The sequence below is a fragment of the Macrobrachium rosenbergii genome, unplaced genomic scaffold (assembly GCF_040412425.1).
Source record: "Macrobrachium rosenbergii isolate ZJJX-2024 unplaced genomic scaffold, ASM4041242v1 13890, whole genome shotgun sequence".
NCBI classification, from domain to species: domain Eukaryota; kingdom Metazoa; phylum Arthropoda; class Malacostraca; order Decapoda; family Palaemonidae; genus Macrobrachium; species Macrobrachium rosenbergii.
Genome location: NW_027100720.1, coordinates 230,198 through 241,820, shown reverse-complemented (window position 1 = coordinate 241,820; position 11,623 = coordinate 230,198). Strand labels below are relative to the sequence as shown.

At 38.9% G+C, this 11,623-nt stretch overlaps 1 long non-coding RNA gene across 1 annotated transcript; it reads left to right on the top strand.

Moving 5' to 3' along the window:
* The first annotated feature begins 2,793 nt into the window (after window positions 1-2,793).
* LOC136837903 (uncharacterized) lies at window positions 2,794-11,406 on the top strand. The gene is made up of 3 exons (XR_010852803.1): window positions 2,794-2,829; window positions 9,549-9,674; window positions 10,265-11,406. It is a non-coding gene; the product is annotated as an uncharacterized lncRNA (long non-coding RNA).
* The last annotated feature ends 217 nt before the right edge of the window (window positions 11,407-11,623 follow it).

Sequence of the window (11,623 nt, the reverse complement as noted above, 5' to 3'; positions counted from 1 at the left end):
TCACACACAAAAAAAGAATAGAGGATATTTCACATTTCACTGTTGTAATATACGACAGAAACATTTTCATTGCCAAGAAAAGGGTAACAATTATAATCACTTCAATGTCAGATTAGTAATTGTGTTTTGAAGATGCAGTTATGCCAAATAGTTTTTTGGTTTTCATACTAAAAAGAATATGTCAGATGCCTGTGTCTAGTTAACGCCGTCTCTCCAATTAGTTACTGACCGAGTCTGGAACATTACAAATTTGAAATCGTACTGATCGCTTCGTTATTCATCAGCAGTTTGCAGTTCATGTTCAATGACGTAATAAACTGTAGGTGTCGCTTTTCGATAACTCGCAGGCTCCTGGCCTATCGAACGTTAACGCCTTAACTCTGTCTGTTTATGCTTGTCAGATCAAGTCACAAGCTGCATCAATAGTGTAGATTTTGGTAGTTCAGCGGATGGAATGAACCAAGATTCACTAAAGCGAAGCCGATTCCGCTTCTGATGGTGTTCAAGACGTTTTGAGATATCATCATGGTATATCACGTCTCATTTTTCTTCACCGGCAAGACCAGCTACACAGACAATTTTCAGCACTGAGAATGTACCGATTTCAGAAAAAATAGCACACACCCTACCACGTTCGTGATTTATTTAACATGACCAAATACGTAAGCTTGTTTCGCTTTTTCACTGATCCGAATCAACACAGTTCGCCGAGCACACGCAAAAAGAAACAGTAATTGCGTTCATGCGCTCAGAGTCGAATAAGACGACGGACTGCAAATTCCGATCGCGTTCTTCGAATGTTCCTCTTCTGTTCGCTTTTCCTTTATCGGCTTCATTTCGATCTTCCTTCCATATAGTGTTAAGGGCTTCATCATGTTGTCCTTCTGCTCTTCAGTCCTCCTTTTTCAGATTTTTCCGGGCAGTAAGCGTTTCACTGGCTCAATGTGGTAACTCGGAGCCTTTCTGTTCATATAAACATACTGCATTTTTGTTTGTTAGCTCCAAAAAGAAAACCGCATTTTTTCAAATGCGCTGCTGCATAAATACGCTTGCCGGAGAAAAGGAAAACAGTCTTCTTGTTGAACGAATGAGGCCGAAGCTTCAGCGCTTGCACCGTCAGATAGCATCGCTTGCGCTGATGACTTTCTCGTGCATGCTGGCCGTGAGTCGTTTGGGAAACAAAGTTTGCAAAGAACCGAGGTTATAACTGTTGCCTTTGAAAAGAAAAGAAAAGACGTTAAACAGCTGGAACAAATAATGTTAACTCGGCTTACCGTTTTCATGGTGGTTTTTGCAAAAATGCACAATGTGTTACGCCAGAAGAAATCACTGGTGTTCACATGTTCGTAATTTGATCGTTCGATTAAATATTTATTTAAAGAAGGTGGTGTTGCGATGTTTGTTTCATGAAAAACAAAACACTTGGGAATTGGTGATACCGAGTCTGGTAAATCTCGTTACAGTCTTTAGCAGTAGCTGAAGCTGCCGACAATCATTTTCATGAGAAATAGATTAATAACAGCCAAATATTATTTGCAGTTTCCAGAGGAATGAATATCGTTAACAGAAAGAAAATATCACATTTCCGTCAATGATTATATTTTAACAATGAGTCTCAAGAACCCTATATTTAGCCGGTATCCCTCGAAAACTCATCACCCGACAAAGGCGCAGGTCGTGCCGAACTCGCCGCGCGAGTTCAGACTTCCTCACCGTTATAGTTCATCAAGCGAAGCCGATTTCGGCCAGATCTGTTGGATCGCTTCGGCAAGACTGTTGTCGCAAACGCCGAGCGTGGATTTACGCCCCGCCAAAGACGCGGCCGGCAACAAGACGTTTTGGAAGAGACAGAATATAGCTTTGGGGTGGAGGCCCAGTTTGGGCAAAGCAGGCCCGAAATCCCACGAATCAAAAACCCCAGATTTCGGCAACGAAATTGTTGTTTATACCAGCGACCGAAGATTATCTCTTCTGCCCAAAGACGATTGGCGACTGCAGGCCCTGCTTCATGTCGACAAACATGAGCCTCTGTTTTGAGGTTATGGAGGCAGTGTTTTTCACTGTTAATAGCTTAGCCTGCGAATATCAGCAACTCAGACACAGCCAGACGATGCAGCTGTGTCATTTTCAAAGCCAGTGTTACACTACTGGCTAACATAAAAAGACTAAAAACAGTGCTGGCTTGTGCTGGTCCATGGAGAATAATAGTATAAGGTCGCATTTAGAAATATTGTGTGAATTGAGATGACTGTTGTGAGAGCTCATTATTGTTGCACACAGCCTAGAGTGTTGTCAGATGCAGAGCACACAGATCACACATACGTAATGACATCAAATGAAAATACTGTAGAACGTGTCTACTATTATTACTGTTATTATTATTATTATTATTATTATTATTATTATTATTATTATTATTATTATCAAATGAATATAAAAATAGTCACTCGTCATTGTTTACAACTGAAAGACATAGGGTTCTCTGCTCATAGTCGATTTTTTCCAGACAGTGATTTCGGCAGCTGCCTGTCGCATTAGACTAATATTTGAGTCATTATTTTTGCGCATTTTATGCTTATCGGTCATTTAACTGGTTGTACCAAATGTTGCAAGATGGATATATGCCGGGTTAAACTGTAAAGTCACTACTTGTTAAAAAGACATTCGCCACTGTGGCCATATCTTCAAAAAGCAATAGGTGAGGGAATCTTCGATTTTAAGATCGACGCACCTTTCTGAACCCCAAGTTGATGGAGTTCAAGAAAGATTGCGTCGACACCTTCATGCCGATCAGACCCTGTCACCTGTGCTCACCTTCACTTTGGAGATGTAAGTTGCAATTGTGAAATGAAGATTATGAAGAGCACTGATGCTCTCTAAAGATATGGAGGATCTTTCTTAGATAGTGACCCCCCAGGGTTTTAAACGTGTATGTATCCATCTTTGCGGCTTGTTTAGCACAAGCCCGTTGGGGATGACCGTATAAACATAAGACTGTAACTATCATGAAGATAACAACCCCAAAGAAATATTAGTCCTAGATAAAGACCCCCGAACTTTGCTGGGGATCACTATCTAGGAAAACTGATATGGATAAAGGAGGACCCTTTCTTTGTCTTTTTCCAGTTATGGAATATGGCGAGCATTTCATTTTTGCGTTCGACGATAATAATAATAATAATAATAATAATAATAATAATAATAATAATAATAATAATAATAATAATAATAATTAAGATTGCACTATTGCCGCGTTCTAGAATTTGAAGAGTGATTTTTCATTTTGATGGTCGATTTTGCGATGTGGTAATTGATACTATTATTATCTAACATCCTTGAACTTAACTTGCTCTAAGACACAACACCCACTGCGATGTCGCAATAATGGTGAATAAAGTCGTTTCTTCCGCAACTGAATCATCTCGAAAGTTCGCAATATTTTCTAAATGCGGTGCCAGGAGTTCTTGAGCCATGAAGTTCACTGTTATTTACCACTCGGATTAACTTTCCGTCCAGCACCCGGGACTTCTAAGAGAGTCCTTTGTTAAGGGTGTAGTGTAACACTGAGCTGCAGGAACTTTACAGAAGATGGCAAGCAACGGTCTGAAATACATCCTGAAGGTTGCTGATATTCACGCGGGGAACAAAATTCTATTCTAACGAGTGGAGAAATGCCCTTAGAGAGCGCATACCTCCGCTAACCTCAAAACCCCAGAGGCTCATATTTTTATCGACATGAAACGGTTACTCTTTAGTCACCAATCAGTCTTTTGGGTTAAGAAGAGATATCATCTTCAGTCGCTTTGTTTGACCGGTATATTAGCCTTTAATTTCGTTGCCGAAATCTAGGGTTTTGATTCGTAGAGTTTAAATTTCTCAGGCCTGGAATTCCACCCCCAAAATAGGTCCCTCCACCCCAAAAGCTATATTCCTATCTCTCCCAAAACCTAATCACTTGTTGCCAGCCACGAGTCCCATCTTTTGTAGAATTTTTTTCATAAATCCACACTCAACGTTTTGTGTAATCTTGCCAAGCAACAGATCAACAAGTCTGTCAAAAATCCAACTTCCTTGATGAGACTTATAACGGTGAGGAGAGATCTGAAACCTCCTCTCTGGCAGGATTCGGCTGCAACCCCTGCGCCTTTACCTAATCAGGTTATTGGAGTTTTTCCGGGGATATACAGTAAGTATAGGGTTCTTGAGTTTCATTTGTTAAAATATAATCATTACATTTATTCATTGTCGTTTACTGTTTTCTGTTAACATTATTCCGTTTCCTCTAAAACTGCAAATAATATTTGGCTGTTGGGTAAATGATCTATTTCTCACATGAAATGCCGTGGTTGTCAGTAGCTCAGCTGCTGCTAAGTTTGTAACAGGATTTTACCAGTTTCGTCATCTGCGTTCCAAATTTGTTTTTGTTTTTTCATAAACAAACATCACAACACCGCACCTTCTTTTCATCGCATGTTTAAATCGAACTGATCAGCTGGGAATTGCAGACGTGTGGAAATGAAACTTACCAATAATTTCTCTGGCAATTGCTTACGATTGTGCGATTTTTTGTACAAAAACCGCCGATGGAGAAAACGGTGAAATACGAGAAGTTTAGCGATCTGACTATTTTTGTTTCCGAACTGTTTTTAAGCGTCTTTTTTTTTTCTTTCTTTCAAGGCAACTGCGGGATTATAACCTCTCAGTTCTTTGCAAGCCTGTTTCCCAAACGGCCTCGCAGTATCATGCACGAGAGAAAAGTCATCCAAACAAGCTTGGCTCTTTTATCTGACCCTGGAGAGTTGCAAACGCTAACAAGCAAACTTCAGCCTCATTCGTTCGCTCAAGCAAAAGAATTTCTGTTTTCTCCCTTTCTCAAAATGCGGGATTCGTCAGCAAGCGTATTTACAGTTCTCCCAGCGAAAGAGTTCCCGCAGGAATACCTTGGAAAATTCACGAGTTTTCTTTTTTTGTTCTTTCGTTTCTTTCGTGCGGGGATAATGGTTTATATGGAACAGAGAAAATCTGAGTTGCTGCCCATTAAGCATAAGGCCAGTGAAAGGGCAACTTACTGCCCAGAGAAAATCTGAAAAAGAAAAAAGGAGGACTGAAGGCCAAGGAGGTTAACCATGATGGAAGCCTTAGACTTTTTTCGCCTCTTAAAGGAAGGAAGGTCAGTGAAATTGTCAGGAAAAGCAGAACAAGAAGGAGACATTCAGAGAACCTTATGATCCGGAGGTTACCGAATCCGTCGTCTTGATTCACGTTTCCCTGAGCCTTGCATGAACACCAATTACCTGTTCGGCTTTTTGTTTTTTTGTTTTTTTCTTTCTTTTTTTTGCGTGTGTAACTTTCAGCAGGCAATATACTGTTGATTCAGGATAGTGAAAAGAAAAAGCAGAAACAAGCGAAAGAATGTTACAGTATTTGAGAGGTCGTATTTAAAATAAATCTGAACGTAAGTTAGGTGTGTACTATTTTTTTTTTCTAAGAAATCAGTACATTCTCAGTGCTGAAACTAATCTGTGTAGCTGAAGTGTCTTGCCAGTGAAGGAAAAATGGAACGTGATTATACCATGATGATGATATCTCAAAGCAATGCTAGACCCCACCCCGTCTACAAATGGAATCGGCTCCTTTAGTGAATCTTAGTTCGTTCCATCCCACTGAAAGCTACCAAAATCTACACTATTGATCAACCTTGACTTGATCATTATTGTACGCAGCATACATGATAAACAGACCAAGTTCAACAAAACGTTAACGTTCGAGAGTGAAAGACCAGAATTTTCCTGAAAGTTGTCAAGAAATAAACACCTTACAGATTTTCTCTGAGAAATTACGATCATTTGAAACGCAGACTACTAGGACTCACTGTCGTCTTAGGCTGATCAAGGTACGGTTTTCCGGAATTTAGTATAATGACCAAGATTCAGTCAGTAGCTAATTAATGATGGACAACAGTTAACTAGACCTAAGGCACATCTGACCTCATTCGTAGTATGAAACCAAAAATATTTATGCTTCGCTCTTCAAGAAACCTGATTTAAGCTAATCTGACATTGGAGTGATTATAGTTACATTTACCCTTTTTCTTTCAACAATGGAAATGTTTCTGTCGTATATTTTCTAACCGTGGAAATATTAGAAATATCCCTCGATATTTCTTTTTTTTTTTTTGTGTGGTTTGGGCAGAGTCAGGAGGTCCATATCAGACCCCTGATTCTCTTTGAAACCTGCCCACAAACATGGACTACCGCCTCTGTGCAAGTGAGCGTCGTGGCCTAAGGACGTCTTGATCTAAATCAACAAAGTTCCTGACATCCATCCAGGGCGCATTAAGGTTTCAAGGGGAGAGTTCAGTTCTAACAAATGATTTACATATGTAGAACGCGTACTAGGATTTTATTTTGCCAACAAATTTTCTATTTAATGTCACATTCGCTGGATCTTTCTTAGGTAGTGACCCCCAAGGGTTTTCGGTGGTCGTTATCTAGGACTAATATTTCTTGGGGGTCATTATCTTTATGATATTTACAGTCTTTTGTTTATGTTTTTACAGTCATCCCCAACAGGCACGTACTAAACATGCCGCAAAAGTGGATACGTAAAGGGTTAAAACCATTGGGGTCACTATCTAGGAAAGATCTGTTGATCTTTATGCAAAAGTTCCAAACTACGTTGTGAATGTTGACACTCCACACACACATGGGTCAAAATTTTTCTCCGAGTGAAATTTTATATTGTTTCTTGGCTGCACTCCTTCTTTCTGTAATATGGAAATCCTTCTTTTGAATTAATGACAATACCCTTCATAATTGGTGGACTGGAAAAACGAATTGGTTTTCATCTTATCAAGACGTTGAATTAACCACTCGGAATTGAGATTTTCTATGATCGAGTGTGCGTACGTTAGTGCGTAAGTTCAACTAAGTGCGTAAGCTCAAATCGCACTGTTCAAGACGTGTATGACGACTTGAGAGGGAAAAGGAATGTAGCTCCCCTTATTGTCAATTGAAATGCTACATTTCTCCCTTGTAAAAGGTATGCACTTATCTTAGTTTGTATTGTACATGTTGCCATGACACTTAATAGTGTGCTTTTGTATTTTTACCTTGATGTAACAGCAAATTGCCAAGAGTTGTTATGGTAATGTTATGTAATTGCACCACGATGAGCTTCCATGTGGTTGCAATGCCCACCAAGCATAGCCTGAGATGTGCGATATCCTTCCATAATTTTATGAATATGTCAATTCTTAAGTTAAATTCCACCTGTTATGCATGTAAAGCCAGGCTAACTGTGTAATGTAACAGTTGAGTTAGGCATGAGGACAGTATAGTCTAAGCTAAGGACTGCATGCTGTTTGGAACAAGATTGCTGTCCTAAATGAACTTTTCATATTACAGGGACCCAGTATAAGAACCAGTTTAAGAACCAGTGTAAGAACCTGTTTAGGAACCAGTTCTAACAATTGTGGAAGGTACATTAGGAATAAGTTGTTTACACCATGTATCCTCTTACTAAGAAGCATTAAACAAACCACGCGAGTCAGCCATCCCCTCAGTCCTAACTACAAAAATTAAGATTCGTCCGTCTACGACGTCAAGTGCCAGTTCAAGTTAAGAGTAGTCCTGGGTTTATTAACCTAGGCCGGTGTATCACACTTGTATTAGCCTATGCCCAGGAGTGAATTGTTATGTGTAGGCTAGTCTGAGTTAATTGTCCTATAATGAATGGTAACCACCAAATGTAAGTCAGGACAATTGACATACCAAGCCACAAGTAATAACAACATTGTTATTAAACAATTATTACATATGTTCCTTCCATAATTGTTAGAACTGGTTCCTAAACAGGTTCATACATAGTTCTTACACTGGTTCTTATAGTGGTTCTTACACTGATTCCTAAACTGGTTCCTATACTGGTTCCCTGTAATATGAAAAGTTCATTTATAACAGCAATCTTGTGCCAGACAGCCTAGGCTATACTGTACTCATGCCTAACTTAACCGTTACATTACACAGTTAGCCTGGCTTTACATGCATAACAGGTGGAATTTAACTCAAGAATTGATATATTCATAAAATTATGGAAGAATATCCCACATCTTAGGCTACGGTTGGTGGTATTGCAACCACACGCAAGCTCATCATTGTGCAATTACGTAACATTATCGTAACAACTCTTGGTAATTTGCTGTTACATCAAGGTAAAAATACAAAAGAACACTATTAAGTGTTATGGCAATATGTACAATATAAACTAAGATAAGTGCAAAACTTTTACACGGGAGAAATGTGGCATTTCAATTGAAAATAAGGGGAGCTACATTCCTTTCCCCTCTCAAGTCACCGTACGTCTCGAACAGTGCGATTTGAGCTTACGCACTTAGTTGAACTTATGCACTTATGTACTCACACTCGATCATAAAAAATCTCAATTTCGAGTGGTTATTTCAGCGTCTCCATTAGGTGAAAACCAATTCGTTTTTCCAGTCCACCAACTATGAAGGGCATTGTCATTAATTCAAAAGAAGCATTTCCATCATTACACTTCAACTGCGGAAGGTTTTGCTTCTCGTTACATCAGAGTGTTCACTGTCAAACTATGCATCTTCTCTCCTTCTCCTTATTGATGGTGTCTGTCTGTCTTTGCTATTCTCGAAAATGATCGCTTTTCAATGACTGACTTTCGCCATTTGTCACCGCTCATTTGAATATCTTTTTGCCTTTCCTCCTCTCCTTTACCGACACATTTTCACTCGGAGTTCCCTTTTTTTCTTTCGTTCTTCTTCCTCTTTTCTTTTTCATTAGACTGCCGAGTCGCCTGAGGGGAGAGGAAAAAACTTCAATTACACTCGAGACGGATTTCATTTTTTGCTGCGGATGTACACGCGGTATTTTCATGAGGAAGCTGCCTGTAATTGAGTCAAGACTCTCTCTCTCTCTCTCTCTCTCTCTCTCTTACAATATTCATATATGTACATACATATGTATATATGTATGTGTATATATACATACAAGCATGCATACATAATGTGTGCGTGTGCGCGTGCGCGTATATCGTTTGTGTATTTATGTAAACAAGCACATCAACATAAATATGTACATGTCTAATTTTGAACTTCATTAGGAAAGACTTTTTTAGAGCACTCTCATCAATGTGGGATTAGTTTAGAGCTGACGAAATTCGAATTTTTTTCTGTTAGGTAATCCGTCCCATTCTTGTGGTACATTTCACTTTTCAAATGACTTTTCTGTATTTATAAGGTTAATAAATGAATTTCGCCGATCCATGAAAATTTCTACCTTTTCTTTCTGATGTCAGTGAAGTTGCTCATTCCTTCGACATTTAATCTTTCCCATTTTCCTTGATGTGTCTTCTTCTTCTTCTTCTTCTTCTTCTTCTTCTTCTTCTTCTTCTTCTTCTTCTTCTTCTTCTTCTTCTTTCCCCCATACTTTATTGCCTACTGAGGTGTTTCATGTTGATTCATTCTAGGTTCGTCTTTCTTAGAGATTCTATTCTCAACATTTCTATCTTGGCAGTATAACAGTGACGGAACGCTGCGCTCAGAGGTCCTGCAGGAGCACTTCGAGGCAGCTTTCAGCAAGGACCCCCAACTGCTGCAGAGCCTGGCCTCTCGCATCGAACTCTGCGACAAGAACTTTCCGGTGAGTCTCCGACCATTCCGCGCAGATGTGAAGGTGAATGGCCTGGTTTGTGTACGGTAGGGGAGGGGGGGTTCGACGAACGATTTGCTATTTGGGTGCAGGAAGCTGCTAATGTTGCAGCAGTTATCAGTGCAAGCGTGTCTCTCCCAAGGTTCAGCAGTTAAAATAATATTGTGGAAATGACCGTTGTCATGTTTCCCCTTGCTGAAGGGAAAGCATTTCATTTCTAAATAATAGAAGACCAAGAAAGAAATGAAGAATATTCATATATATATATATATATATATATATATATATATAGGTATAGCATATATATATATATATATATAATATATATATATATATATATATATATATACATATATATATATATATATATATAATATATATATATATATATATATATATATATATATATATACAGTATATATATCCACCCTTTTGGAAATATTATTAATAACGAGAAGCAGGAAGTAGACGTTGATTGTTTATTCATATCAGTAGTAGTAAGAACAGAATTTCAGTCTGTTGTTTGCTTTCTCTTTTAGCTTTTAATGTCAGTTTCTGATTTCTTCCTTTCCATCTTCCAGGCTCAAGTCTACCTGGACTGTGTGCTGGAGGGCTGCGCAACGAACTAACGGAAGCGTTCCATCTGTACCAAAACGAAGATCCCGTCCAATATCAATCATTTTTGCCGAGCAGTCGTCCACATCTGAACTTCCTCGAATAACAGCCTCCTTGATGAGAGATTCATAAAGTCATTGCCTGAAAAGAACAGTTATCCAGAGCATTCGGACGGAGCTGTTTACAACACAAGTTTTGAGATTAATCCTCGCTATCCAAATAGACATTTGTCTTCTTCAAGTTGTTGTCAACATAATTTCCCTCATTTTTCATTTTCCCCAATGAAATTAGGTAGATATGGTACTTTTATCAAGTTCAGCACAGGATATCCATATTTAGATTACATATGAGGAAGAGGAGAGAGAAAGAGAGAAATAAAATATATAGGATTTCACTCTCTCTCTCTCTCTCTCTCTCTCTCTCTCTCTCTCTCTCTCTCTCTCTCATCTGCAACCCAAAAGAGTCGACTGACAACTAGGTCCATAAATCACTGCTCAAGGTCGACAAAGGCTTGCTGGACTTCTGGCAAACGCTCCAGTACCGTCCCTACCTCGTCCAATTCGGGGATCTACTGTAATGCCCAATTTAAATAGCTGCGAGATGAACGCGCCGCAACTTTCGCTACAAGGCACTGTGACTACTAAGAGACAGAGAGAGAAAAAAGGAAAAAAGACAGAGACAGAGCCAGAGAGAAAGAGAGAGAGAGAGAGAGAGAGATATTTATTTTCCAATGATATTTCAAACTCTAGCAAACGATATCATAATATACGCCAAAGAAACTTGGAGGTTGGAATCAGCTACGAAAAAATGAGGCACAGGGACAATTCAGTTACACTCTTTGTCAAGCATGATCAAGAAATAATTTTGATAAATTATGAAACTAGCAATCAGTATTTTGACCACTAAGTTGCAAATAAGACTGTATGTATTGTTTCCTCTGTGCATTTGATAAATACACTCACAGAAACCCATTTTCCTGAGATCGGTCCCTAAATGCCCTACATATAACCTGACAGAAATTTTAGGAGACAACATTGATGTTGGTCCTGCCTTGAGCTTTGAAAGGCTTGTGGTTTTTATGAAAATAAATTATATCTTAATAATCTCATATAGGTATGTCTTTTTTACCTTGTTTATGGCAGTTTTAATTCCATTAGAAATGAACTTCTTCGATTTTACCTTTAACATTGACCTTAGAATGTCTATTTTAAACCTAATATTTTAGCCATAATCCACTGCCCGTTCTCATCACATATACATACAAGACATCATCTCCATGTGTGGGTCTCAGTACTTGGCTTTACGCCTAAATCACATATCTCCAT